The sequence below is a fragment of the Triturus cristatus genome, chromosome 4_2, assembly GCF_964204655.1.
Source record: "Triturus cristatus chromosome 4_2, aTriCri1.1, whole genome shotgun sequence".
Taxonomy (NCBI): Eukaryota; Metazoa; Chordata; class Amphibia; order Caudata; family Salamandridae; genus Triturus; species Triturus cristatus.
This window is the reverse complement of record NC_140586.1, coordinates 989,336,689-989,350,415: the sequence shown is the minus strand read 5'-3', so window position 1 is coordinate 989,350,415 and position 13,727 is coordinate 989,336,689. Positions and strand designations below refer to the sequence as shown.

At 50.2% G+C, this 13,727-nt stretch overlaps 1 pseudogene across 1 annotated transcript in view; it reads left to right on the top strand.

The window, feature by feature from the left end:
- Positions 1 to 13,727, top strand: part of LOC146839235 (uncharacterized) — a 310,687-nt pseudogene that overhangs the window by 235,090 nt on the left and 61,870 nt on the right. The window contains exon 9 of the transcript XR_014960814.1: positions 6,910 to 6,920. The product of XR_014960814.1 is annotated as an uncharacterized LOC146839235 (transcript). The remainder of the gene's footprint in view (positions 1 to 6,909; positions 6,921 to 13,727) is intronic.

The following is a 13,727-nucleotide window of genomic DNA, read 5'->3' as shown; positions in this document are numbered from 1 at the left end:
CATTGTTGTACCTTATAAATGTGTATTGGACATAATTGTAAAATAGAAACTTGGTTGGATTTTCTAGTTTTTGGTTAACTGACAAACATAGGGGAAACACTGCTGGTGTCCAGGGGTGTCGTTTTTTTGGATGGGGGGTGTTTGGGGTGAGACACTCCCAAATAAATGCCTTCTAGGCCCTGAGTGAGGTCTGCTGTGTCTAAGTTGGCTTTTCTGTTCATCCTGAGTACCCCAAGAGGCTTTAACTTGTTCAGTATTTTTTTTAAACAGGAACGTACATATATACAGTGACGGGTTAACCAAGCGAGTGCATCCACAGAAGGGCACCTTGAATGGATGCAAATGTACTACTTTTTAGGATTCACAAACATTGTCAGTAGTAGGTTTCGAGATCTGTGCCAGTCTCAAGTTTCCACGCATACTCCTGGCACTCAGACACCCAAAGGTGCAGGGAGGACTGCATGTAAATAGTCTAACCACTGGCACTCAGACACCCAAAGGTGCAGAAATGCCAGCATGTAAATAGTCTAACCACTGGCACTCAGACACCCAAAGGTGCAGGGATGACCGCATGTAAATAGTCTAACCACTGGCACTCAGACACCCAAAGGTGCAGGGATGACCGCATGTAAATAGTCTAACCACTGGCACTCACACAGCCAAAGGTGCAGGGATGACCGCATGTAAATAGTCTCGCCACTGGCACTCACGACACCCAAAGGTGCAGGGATGACCGCACGTAAATAGTCTCGCCACTGGAGCTCACGCACCCAAAGGTGCAGGGATGACCGCACGTAAATAGTCTCGCCACTGGCACTCACGACACCCAAAGGTGCAGGGATGACTGCATGTAAATAGTCTAACCACTGGCACTCAGACACCCAAAAGGTACAGGGATGACCACATGTAAAGAGTCTAACCACTGGCACTCAGACACCCAAAAGGTACAGGTATGACCGCATGTAAATAGTCTAACCACTGGCACTCAGACAGCCAAAGGTGAAGGGATGACCGCATGTAAATAGTCTAACCACTGGCACTCAGACAGCCAAAGGTGAAGGGATGACCGCATGTAAAAAGTCTAACCACTGGCACTCAGACACCCAAAGGTGCAGGGATGACCGCATGTAAATAGTCTCGCCACTGGAGCTCACGCACCCAAAGGTGCATGGATGACCGCACGTAAATAGTCTAACCACTGGGACTCACGACACCCAAAGGTGCAGGGATGACCGCATGTAAATAGTCTAACCAATGGCAATCACTCGGGATAGCATTCCAACCCATCGTTTTTTGCCCACTCTGCTTAATTTTGCTTTTAGTAGATGGGGGAAGAGCAGAAAGGTTTTCAGAGGAGTTTAATTCAGTCACCCTGCCTTTACTCTGTCCGCCAAATTTAGAGATGCCTGCTAGCCCACAGTCATGGAGCATCCTAACAGTGTAGGGGAAGATAAATAGACGGCTCCGTCAAACATGATGGCTGACAGTCATACATGTCCAAAGTTCTTTTTTTCTTTTAAAGAAGGTCCTAAAGCGTCAGTTTGTTTTTGCAAAATACAAAATGAATGGCCTGCACACCAGTGCAGACACCTCCAAAGCAGCCACCTCCAGTGCAGCAACCTCCAGTGCAACCACCACCAGTGCAGCCACCTTCAGTGCAGCCACCTCCAGTGCATCCACCAACAGTGCAGCCACCAACAGTGCAGCCACCTCCAGTGCAGCCTCCTCCAGTGCAGCCTCCTCCAGTGCAGCCACCATCAGTGCAGCCACCTCCAGTGCAACCACCACCAGTACAGCCATCTCCACTGCAGCCACCTCCAGTGCAGCCACCTCCAGTGCAGCCACCACCAGTGCAGCCACCTCCAGCACAGCCACCTCCAGTGCAGCCACCACTCGTGCAGCCACCTCCAGTGCAGCAAACTCCAGTACTGCCACCACCAGTACAGCCACCTCCAGTGCAACCACACCAATGCAGCACCTCCAGTGCATCCACCACCAGTGCAGCCACCTCCAGTGCACCCACCTCCAGTGAATCCACCAACAGTGCAGCCACCTCCTGCGCAGCCACCTCCAGTGCAGCCACCTCCAGTGCAGCAACCTCCAGTACTGCCACCACCAGTGCAGCCACCTCCAGTGCAACCACACCAATGCAGCCACCTCCAGTGCATCCACCAACAGTGCAGCCACCAACAGTGCAGACACCTCCAGTGCAGCCACCTGCAGTGCAGCCTCCTCCAGTGCAGCCACCTTCAGTGCAGCCACCACCAGTGCAGCCACCTCCAGTGCAACCACCACCAGTACAGCCATTTCCAGTGCAGCCATCTCCACTGCAGCCACATCCAGTGCAGCCACCTCCAGTGCAGCCTTCACCAGTGCAGCCTCCACCAGTGCAGCCACCACCAAGGCAGCCACCACCAGTATAGCAACCCGCAGTGCAGCCACCACCAGTGCAGCCACCTCCAGTGCAGCCACCTCCAGCGCAGCCACCTCCAGTGCAGCCTACCAGTGCAGTCACCTCCAGTGCAGTCACCTCCAGTGTGTGCAGCCATCACTAGTGCAACCACCTCCAGTGCAGCCACTTCCAGTGCAGCCACCACCAGTGCAGCCACCACCAGTGCAGCCACCACCTGTGCAGCCACCAAGAGTGCAGCCACTAACAGTGCTTCAACCACTAGTACAGCCGCCACCAGTGCAGCCACCACCAGTGCGGCCACCTCCAAAGCAGCCACCTCCAGTACAGCAACCTCCAGTACTGCCACCACCAGTGCAGCCACCTCCAGGGCAACCACACCAATGCAGCCACCTCCAGTGCATCCACCAACAGTGCAGCCTCCTCCAGTGCAGCCTCCTCCAGTGCAGCCACCACCAGTGCAGCCACCTCCAGTGCAACCACCACCAGTGCAGCCATCTCCAGTGCAGCCATCTCCAGTGCAGCCACCTCCAGTGCAGCCCCCACCAGTACAGCAACCCCCAGTGCAGCCACCACCAGTGCAGCCACCTCCACTGCAGCCACCTCCAGTGCAGCCCACCAGTGCAGTCACCTCCAGTGCAGTCACCTCCAAGGCAGCCACCTCCAGTGCAGCCACTTCCAGTGCAGCCACCACCAGTGCAGCCACCACAAGTGAAGCCACCACCAGTGTAGTCACCACCTGTGCAGACACCTCCAGTGCAGCCATCACTAGTGCAACCACCTCCAGTGCAGCCACCACAAGTGAAGCCACCACCAGTGCAGCCACCTCCAGTGCAGCCACTACCAGTGCAGCTACCACCAGTGCAGCCACCAAAAGTGCAGCCACCAACAGTGCAGCCACTATCAGTGCTTCAACCACTAGTACAGCCGCCACCAGTGCAGCCACCACCAGAGTTGGGGAACCCTCTCCATATGAATGTGATGCGTTTCCCAATACTTCAGGAAGCAAATGTAGCATGACATTCATGATACTCTCCCACTGCAGCAGGGGATGCCACTCTCCCAGTGCTGCATGACATTAAGGATTCTCTCCCACTGCAGCAGGGTATGCCACTCTCCCACTGCAGTATGACATTGATGATACTCTCCCACTGCAGCAGGGTATGCCACTGTCCCAGTGCTGCATGACATTGATACTCTCTCACTGCAGCAGGGGATGCCACTCTCCCAGTGCTGCATGACATTAATGATACTCTCCCACTGCAGCAGGGTATGCCACTCTCCCACTGCAGTATGACATTGATGATACTCTCCCACTGCAGCAGGGTATGCCACTGTCCCAGTGCTGCATGACATTGATACTCTCCCACTGCAGCAGGGGATGCCACTCTCCCAGTGCTGCATGACATTAATGATACTCTCCCACTGCAGCAGGGGGTGCCACTCTCCCAGTGATGCATGACATTGATGATACTCTCCCACTGCAGCAGGGGATGCCACTCTCCCAGTGCTGCATTACATTAATGATACTCTCCCACTGCAGTATGACATTGATGATACTCTCCCACTGCAGCAAGGGATGCCACTCTCCCAGTGCTGCATGACATTATTGATATTCTCCCACTGCAGCATGACATTGATGATACTCTCCCACTGCAGCAGGGGATGCCATTATCCCAGTGCTGCATGACATTGATGATACTCTCTCACTGCAGGAGGGGATGCCACTATCCCAGTGCTGCATGACATTGATGATACTCTCCCACTGCAGCAGGGGATACCACTATCCCAGTGCTGCATGACATTGATGATACTCTCCCAGTGCTACACGAAGCAGGTGACACACTCCCACTGCAGCAGCGGATGCCTCTCTTGCAGTGCTGCATGAAGTGGATGCCACGCTCCCAAGTGCTGCATGAAGTGGATGCCACTCTCCCAGTGCTGCATGAAGTGGATACCTCTCTCCCATTGCTGCATGAACTGGATACCACTCTCCCCAGTGCTGCATGAAGTGGATGCCACTCTCCAAGTGCTGCATGAAGTGGATGCCACTCTCCCAGTGCTGCATGAAGTGGATGCCGCTCTCCCCAGTGCTGCATGAAGTGGATGCCACTCTCCAAGTGCTGCATGAAGTGGATGCCACTCTCCCAGTGCTGCATGAAGTGGGTGCCACTCTCCCAGTGCTGCATGAAGTGGATGCCACTCTCCAAGTGCTGCAGGGGATGCCACTCTCCCACCACTGCATTAAGTGGATGACGCTCTTCCAGTGCTTCGTGAAGCAGATGCCACTCTCCCACTGCAGCAGCAGATGCCCCTCTCCCAGTGCTGCAGGGGATGCCACTCCCAGTGCTATATGAAGCAGATGCCATCTCCCAGTTCTGCATGAAGTGGGTGCCACTCTCCCACTGCTGCATGAAGTAGGTGCCACTCTCCCAGTGCAGCATGAAGCCGATGCTAATCTCCTAGTGCTGCATGAACTGGACACCACTCTCCCAGTACTGCATAAAAAGGGTGCCACTCTCCCAGTGCTGCAGTGGAAACCACTTTCCCTGTGGTGCAGGAGATGCTACTTTCCCAGTATTGCATAAAGTGGGTGCCACTCTCCTAGTGCTGCATGAAGTGGATGCCACTCTCCCAGTGCTGCATGAAGTGGGTGCCGCTCTCCCCAGTGCTGCATGAAGTGGATGCCAATCTCCAAGTGCTGCAGGGGATGCCACTCTCCCACCACTGCATTAAGTGGATGACGCTCTTCCAGTGCTTCGTGAAGCAGATGCCACTCTCCCACTGCAGCAGCAGATGCCCCTCTCCCAGTGCTGCAGGGGATGCCACTCCCAGTGTTATATGAAGCAGATGCCATCTCCCAGTTCTGCATGAAGTGGGTGCCACTCTCCCACTGCTGCATGAAGTAGGTGCCACTCTCCCAGTGCAGCATGAAGCCGATGCTAATCTCCTAGTGCTGCATGAAGTGGACACCACTCTCCCAGTACTGCATAAAAAGGGTGCCACTCTCCCAGTGCTGCAGTGGAAACCACTTTCCCTGTGGTGCAGGAGATGCTACTTTCCCAGTATTGCATAAAGTGGGTGCCACTCTCCTAGTGTTGCATGAAGTGGATGCTGCTCTCCCAGTGCTGCATGAAGTGGATGTCACGCACCCAAGTGCTGCATGAAGTGGATGTCACGCACCCAAGTGCTGCATGAAGTGGATGCTGCTCTCCCAGTGCTGCATGAAATGGATGTCACGCACCCAAGTGCTGCATGAAGTGGATGTCACGCACCCAAGTGCTGCATGAAGTGGATTTCACTCTCCCAGTGCTGCATGAAGTGGATGTCACTCTCCCAGAGCTGCATGAAGCGGGCATCACTTTGCCAGTGCTGCAGCAGATGCCACTTTCCCACTGCTAATTTAAGTGACCAGTTCTCTCCCAGTGCTGCATGAAGTGGATGCCACTCCCCCATTGCTGTGTGAAGTGAACGTCACACTCCCAATGGTGCAGGAAGTGGATGCCACTCTCCTATTGCTGCAGGGAATGCCACTTTCCCATTGCTGCATGAAGTGGATGCCAATCTCCCAATGCTGCATGAAGTGGATGCCACTCTCCCAATGCTGCATGAAGTGGATGCCACACTCCCAGTGCTGCAGGAAGAGGATGCCACTTTCGAAGTGCTGCATGAAGTGGATGCCACTCTCTCAGTGCTGCATGAAGTGTACAGCTCTCTCCCAGTGCTGCATGAAGTGAAGGCCACTCTCCCAGTGATGTATGAAGTGGACACCACTCTCCCAGTGCTGCATGAAGTGGATGTCACTCTCCCAGTGCTGCATGAAGTGGATGTCACTCTCCCAGTGCTGCATGAAGTGGATTTCACTCTCCCAGTGCTGCATGTAGTGGAAGCCCCTCTCCCCGAGCTGCATGAAGCGGGCACCACTTTGCCAGTGCTGCAGCAGATGCCACACTCCCACTGCTAAATTAAGTGACCAGTTCTCTCCCAGTGCTGCATGAAGTGAATGCCACTCCCCCATTGCTGTGGGAAGTGAACGTCACACTCCAAATGGTGCAGGAAGTGAATGCCACTCTCCTATTGCTGTAGGGGATGCCACTCTCCCAGTGCTACATGGAGTGAATGCCACTTTCCCAGTGCTACATTAAGCAGATGCTTTCTACTACTGAACTGACACACACAGCTTGTGTACTCACTCATTAACCGTCAACCACGCTGACGATGATACACGCTGCCAAAGTACTCATATTACTTGTCATACTTTTTACGCTGATACGCACAGCATTTGTGTGTCAGCCTCTTAAAACGTTTGTACCTGCCCTCTACTACTGCGCTGACACACACAGCTCGTGTACTCGCTCACTACCTGTCAACAACGCTGACATGCACAGCTTATTTGCTTGTCAAAGTTTTTAAAATTTATTTTACACGCATCTCTGCATGACAAGTCTCACAGCGTGATTATCTTAATTAAGTTGTCTAGTTGATTCATGACAGAGAAGGTGTAACAAGTGTGGAAATTATTGAAAATACCCATATTATTCCCCATAGAACAAGAATACTTGCTTGTCAAATTAGTCCCTTGGTTTATGTACATCACTTTTTAGTGAATGAATTGTACGCCGATTTAGTATCTGAAAAGTGCTAACTGTTTTGCTAGTTTTACTCTACTTATTTATAACTCCTTTAATAATTGTATTAGCTTTCTGGTTAACAAAATGCAAAATGTTACACCTCCACTTTTTTTTCTTTCTAACCCTGGTGATCCAAATACAAAAACGTTTTTCTTAACTAGGCACAAGTTTGCGGGGTATCGCTAAGCACAGAAAGAAAATCAGCGTTACTCTTACACTGTCTGGATTCTGAAGGTCAGGAGGTGTTCGAACATCTTCTTGACTTGAGTGATAGTGAATCAGACAGTCACAATGAATTTGAGATTTGCCTAAAAAAACTTGATAAACAATACCTTCCAAAAGTTAGCACCATTCTAGAGCAGTATCATTTTGAAAGGCGGGTGCAAAAGTCTGAAGAATCTGTTGAGGCATACATTATTGCTCTTCGTAAGTTGGGTGCTACTTGTAAATTTGATGGGTCTCTTAAAGAGCGCATTCACGACCAGTTTATGCTCAGATGCATTGTTGAGAAAATTAAAGATTAACTTTGGCAGAAAGATGACCCAAAGCTAGACGAGGTTGTTTCTATAGCCAAAAGAATAGAACACTCTTGCTTGTGTTGAGGTCATCAAAAAAGAAAATGTGTCAAGGAGGAGAAAGTTCACTCTGTTATAAAGAACCCCATTAAATGTACTTGGAAACAGCGTGAACCCATTCTCCCCTCTTCTACTTCTAAACTCAAGGGAAACTCCAAGATGAAGTGCTACCGATGTGACATGATCGGACATCTTGCTAACGACAAGTTGTGTCCTGCTCTCTCCTCTAAGTGCCACTATTGTGGGAAACGTGGTCACGTAGGTAAAGCTTGTAGAGCACCGAAAAAAAAGAAGGGCAGACGGGTCAAAAAGGTTTCCCTTGAGGATGAAAGTGATTCCGATTATGATGAGCTACACTGTGGAGAAGTCTCATTACAGAATTGTCAAAACAAGAGAAAGTGGCCAGTGGATGAGGTACAGGTGAATGATTGCAATATCCGAATGCTTTTTGACTCAGGTGCAAAAATCTCTCTCATCGCTAAAGAGTTCTTTGATGCGGAACTTCAAGGGAAAGTGAGAGTCTACAAACCTGACATTAAGCCTCTAGCTTACAGTGGTCAACCTATAAAGTTGTTTGGGTATTTTTTAGGCAACATTGAATACAAAGGGAGGCTTACTGCAGGAAAAATATACATCTCCTGTAGAGGCGATAGCATAATTAGCTGGTTTCACCAGGCTGATATAGGTGTGTCATTGGTTCCTGGTGGGGATCCCTGCATCGTTCTCAGAGACATCTCTTCGCATTCTACCCCTTTGAATGTTGTTTCAAGTGGGACTGAACCAAGCTGTGAATTACGTGCTGAGTTTAAACAAGTTTTCAGTCAAGTGTTGGGTTGCCTCTCTGGTTATACCCACAAAATCACTCTAAAGCCGGGTGTTGTTCATGTGACTTGTAAAGTACGCAGTGTACCATTAGCCATGTGGGAGTCAATGTGCTCTGAACTAGAGACATTGAAGAAAGAAGGAATCATTGTTAAAACAGAGGCGAGTGAATGGTTGGCTCTGGTCGTCCTTGCACGCAAGGTCTCTGGAGAAGTACGCTTATGTGTGGACTTCTGTGCTTTGAACTGTGAAGTTGTTGCTGACAGGTACCCTCTGCCTAATATCACAGAGATGCTAGCTCAGCTAAGAAATGCACCGGTTTTCTCCACTTTAGATCTCAGGGCAGCCTATCATCAAGTTAAAATTGATGAGGAGTCCATGAACTTTACTACATTCATAACACCTTTTGGAACCTACAAATTCACACGTCTTCCATTTGGTCTGATCTCCGCAGCCTCTTTATTCCAAAGAGTCATGGAGGACGTGTTGAATGGTGTGGAATGAATTAAAATATATCAGGATGACATCTTGGTTTATGGTTCCTCTCAACAAGAACATGACTGAGGGCTGTTCTTAAGCGTTTTGGTACTAGAGGTTTGACTTTGCGTGAAAACAAATGCAAGTTCAATCTCTCTGAAATTGATTACCTGGTCACTGCTTGACGGAGGGTGGAATTAAACCCAGGGATCGCCTGGTAAGGACCATTGAGGAACTCCTGGTTCCGCAAACCAGAGACGAACTAGTCACCTTTTTAGGGATGGCTGAATACTACCATAAATTTGTTATCCGGTTTGCATGCCGCTCCTCCACGTTAAGATCTGTTAGACCTGGCTTTTGTCCGCGGGTTTATCCCTATACTTTTTTGATTTTTAGCCTCCCGGTTCTGACCTATTTCTGTTGGTTTTAGGACTCTGGGAACTTTACCACTGCTGATCAGTGCTAAGTGCATATGCTCTCCGTGTAAATTGTGTTATGGATTGGTGTTTTCATGATTGGCATATTTGATTTACTGATAAGCCCCTAGTAAAGTGCAATGAGTAAGCCAGGGCCTGTAAATCAAATGCTTATAGGGCGCCTGCAGCATTGATTGTGCCACCCACATGAGTAGCCCTGAAAAAGTAACTCAGACCTGCCACTGCAGGGTCTGCGTGCAGTTTGTAACTGCCAGGTCGACTTGGCAAGTGCACCCACTTGCCAGGCCCTAAACCTTGCCTTTTCTACATGTTAGTCACCCCTATGGTAGGCCCAAGGTATCCCTGCGGGCAGGGTGCAGTGTATGTGAAAGGTAGGACATGCCCTGATGTATGTGGCAGTCCTAATAGTTAAATACTGCCAATTCCGTTTTTCACTGTTGAAAGGCTATCTGGCCCATAGGAAAGCATGGGGGTTAGTTTATAACATTTTATAAATATAACTTCCCATTGGGACCAGGTAGGAAAATAAAGTTTAGTATGCCTGAACTCAGAATCTAAAGATACCTCTTTTAGGGCCATATGTAGGTAACCTGGAAATACCAATTCCTAATTACCGAATTGGTATTTAGAAATCGGTATTTCCTATGTACCTAAATATTTGGTAAATTTTACCGAATCGGTAAAAATCGGTAAATTTTTACCGATTCCACAATACCGACCGGTGTTTCCGATTCGGTAAATAATGAATCGGTAAATACCGAATCGGTATTTACCGAATCGATATTTACGGAATCGGAATTTCAAAAACACAGCAATTGAGGAATCAGCCAATCCTGTGCAACCCCCACCCCTCCCAACCAGGAAGTGGCCACACCCAGGCAGGTGCACACAATCAGAACCCTCTGGAGAGGCTGGGAGTGCAGAGGAGAGCAACAGAGCCAGTGCCTGAACTTTGACAACAAATCTTGCACAATGGCCAGCCAGGACACAGAAAGAGAAGGAGGGGTAAGGAAGAGGAAAGAATCTGAAAAAAGAAGGATCTGGCTTGGAATCCAGTCGCAGGTAAATGCCATAGGAGTGATCCCCCGGGACATTGATGTGCTCAAAAAGCAGTGGTATGACATCCGGATCATCACCAAGAGGAAGATAGCTGATCTGAAAAAACAGGCCAGCCAGACAGGAGGAGGAAGGAGCAGGGCACCTGCCCTGACTGAACTTGAGCAGCTCGTAGAGTCCACGTTAGAGCCAGAAAGTGTCGTTGGGATTGGGGATGCAGACAGCTCTGCCAAAGCTGCTCCCAAACAAGGTAAGAAGCATGCGCAGCATTGTGCCCCCTCTTCCCCTATCCCAAATCCCCAATTGGACTATGTGAATCGCACTCCAGTACAGGTTTTTGTGCAGACCAGCAATGCATTATGGGAGATGTAGTCAGTGAAACCCCTATCATGACAGGAATCGCACTGAACAACAAGGCATGTGACACACATCAGCGATAATCAGGCAGAGGACAATGAGATAGTGTAGCAGAAATGTATTATGATGTTAGCAATGCAGGGCTGCAGGTACACTGAGCTTATGTAAAATTTCTGTCCACAGGCGAGACATCGCGCAGGACTGCTCAGTAGAAGGGAGAGAGGGCACCCCAGAAGGACATCACCGAGAAGGCCACCACGAGTGCAGGGCACACAACACCACCACAGCCAGCCTCACCACCACAGAAAGCCTCACCACCACAGAAAGCCTCACCACCACAGCCAGCCTCACCACCACAGCCAGCCTCGCCACCACAGCCAGCCTCGCCACTACTGCTAGCCTCGCCACCACAGCCAGCCTCGCCACTACTGCTAGCCTCACCAGCATCAACACCACCTGCAGTGGTTAGACCTAGGAGGCGTGCTGTTGCCAGACTGCATGTGTCCGAGTCCTCCTCAGAAGACTCGAGAGGGGAGGAAACATCCACTGTGCCACTGGATGGTAGCAATGCTGGATTGCTGTCCACCTCTGAGGGAGCAAACACAGGTGCCAGACGCCGCCGCAGGGCTCGTGTGAGCAGTCCACCTCCACAGGGTGAGAGCCATGGTGTCTTCGGAGGGCTGGAGGCAACCATGGTGAAGGTGCAGCGCCTACAAGGCAAGGCAATCCAGTCAGTACAGCGACAAATGAAGTGCCTCAATGAAAAAATGAGCAACATTGACAAGGGCATTAGCTCAATGGCTGAGGGCATGAAGGAGATGGCTGCGGGCATGCAGGACATGTCCCAGTCTGTGATGCTGCTGTGCAGTAAAATGGATGAGGACAGAGCAACACGGCGAAGGGAGAGGCAGAAAATGGAGCACCATACGAGGGCAGTGAACCGCCTAGCAACTGCCACTTCTCTGCTCTGCAGGCGCTCCGTGGCCATGCAAGAGGGGCTGGCGCACTGCAGCACTGATGTTTCTAGGGGGCTGGTAAAGGTGACCACTGCTCTTGAGGTGCTGCCTACGAGCCAGTCTGCCACTACTGGTGCTGTTGATGTTGGGGACAGCGAGGACACGACCAGTCGGAGCAGCATTACCCCCCTGTAACAGACACCCGGAGGAGCAGCAGGCGGCATGGGGCTGCCACTGGTTCCACAGCCAGTGAGGACAGTCAGTCACTGGCATCCCGCACTGTTGTGCGTGGCCGCAGACGCTGATGCAGCCCACACTTCCAGGACAGAGTTGGGTGAAGTAACCCATGACTTCCTACTATGGATGTCACATATTTGATAGCCAAGTTTGACCGTTTGTGTTGTGGCGTAGTGCCCACAAATTAAAACTACGTCATTGCATCCAACAACTTGCTGTGTCTCCTTATTTACTTAAAAATAGTTGCATGTGATCTCTGCCCGTCTCTGTCTCCCATCTGTTGCTGCTGACACTCCTGCTGCGTTGGGCTCTGGCTGTGCAAATTCATCATCATTGTCCTCAAAATCAGTTATTTCCACTTCTGTACCTTTCTTTGTGGCAAGGTTGTGCAGCATTGCACAAGTTGCAATGATTTTGCAGCAGATGATGGGTGTGTACTGAGGTGCGCCTCCGCTTTTGTGGAGGCAGTGGAACCTGCTTTTCAATAGTCCAAACGTGCGCTCCACAACGTTGCGTGTTGATTTGTGTGCCACATTGTATCGTCTCTCACTCAGGGTTGATGGGTTTAGGTAGGGAGTGAGGATAAATGACCGCACGGCATATGCACTATCGCCTAGGTGAGAAAGAGGGTGCCATTAGTCACATACACCAATACACATTCATCTGCAGTAAGTATAAGGGAGTGTCACAGTGATTTACCTAGCAGGTATCCTTCTCCAAATTCTCCCGCAACCAGGCGTGTGTAGATCCCACTGTTCTGGAAGATGTATAAGTCGTGGGTGCTCCCAGGAAATTTTGCCACGATGTCAGTGATTATGTTGGCAGCATCGCAGATTACCTGCACATTTATGGAGTGGGTGGACTTTCTGTTCCTGTAGATATACTCAGTGGCTGCTGGTGGGCAGATTGGAATGTGTGTGCCATCAATACAGCCTATGACATGCGGGAACTGTGCCATCTGGTAAAAGTCTGTCTTGGTTTTCAGCAGTTCCGCCTGTGTGTTTGGGAAGCTAATGTAGTGTTGCATCCTCTGCATCATGGCATCCAGGAACTTTCTGAAGAAACGGACAGGCAACTCTGAGATACCCCGCCTACCGCAGCTATCACCCCCTGGTAACTGCCAGATGCGAGTAGATGGAGGCTACAGAGCACCTGCACATGTGGTGGTATGGCGTGAGCCCTTGTTGTTGGATGGTCCAGGAGTGGGTGCAAGTCCCTTATCAGGTCCATGATGGTTTGGGGGTGTAGCCTGTACCTTTCATGTATCTCAGCCTCAGTCTGTTGGAAGAGTGTGATGCGCTGTCTGTAAATGCGCTCCTCCCGTCTCCAGATCCTCACACCTGCTGCCTGTAGACGTAGGTGCCTTGCAATCACATAGAGAGCCGCCATGGTGATCACACTGTTGCATTTTGGGATTGCTTATATACACTGTAGCTGATTACCACCTACTTTCACTCAGTGTTAATTACCGACTCTTAAATACCGAATTTCATGAAATTCGGTATTACCGAATTTACCTACATCTCTTTTCTCATTTTTACCATTTCTTATTTACCGATTCGGTAAATAAGGATTCGGTAATTCCAATTCGGTAATTTTGAATTCGGTAATGATTAATCGGTATTTACCGATTCATAATTACCGAATCCTTATTTTTGGCCTCCTACATCTCAATTGCCTAAATACCGGTCGGTAACGGGAAATTTACCGAATTTCGGCCGTTACCGACCGGTATTTAGCTACCTACATATGGCCCTTAGTGAGGGTGA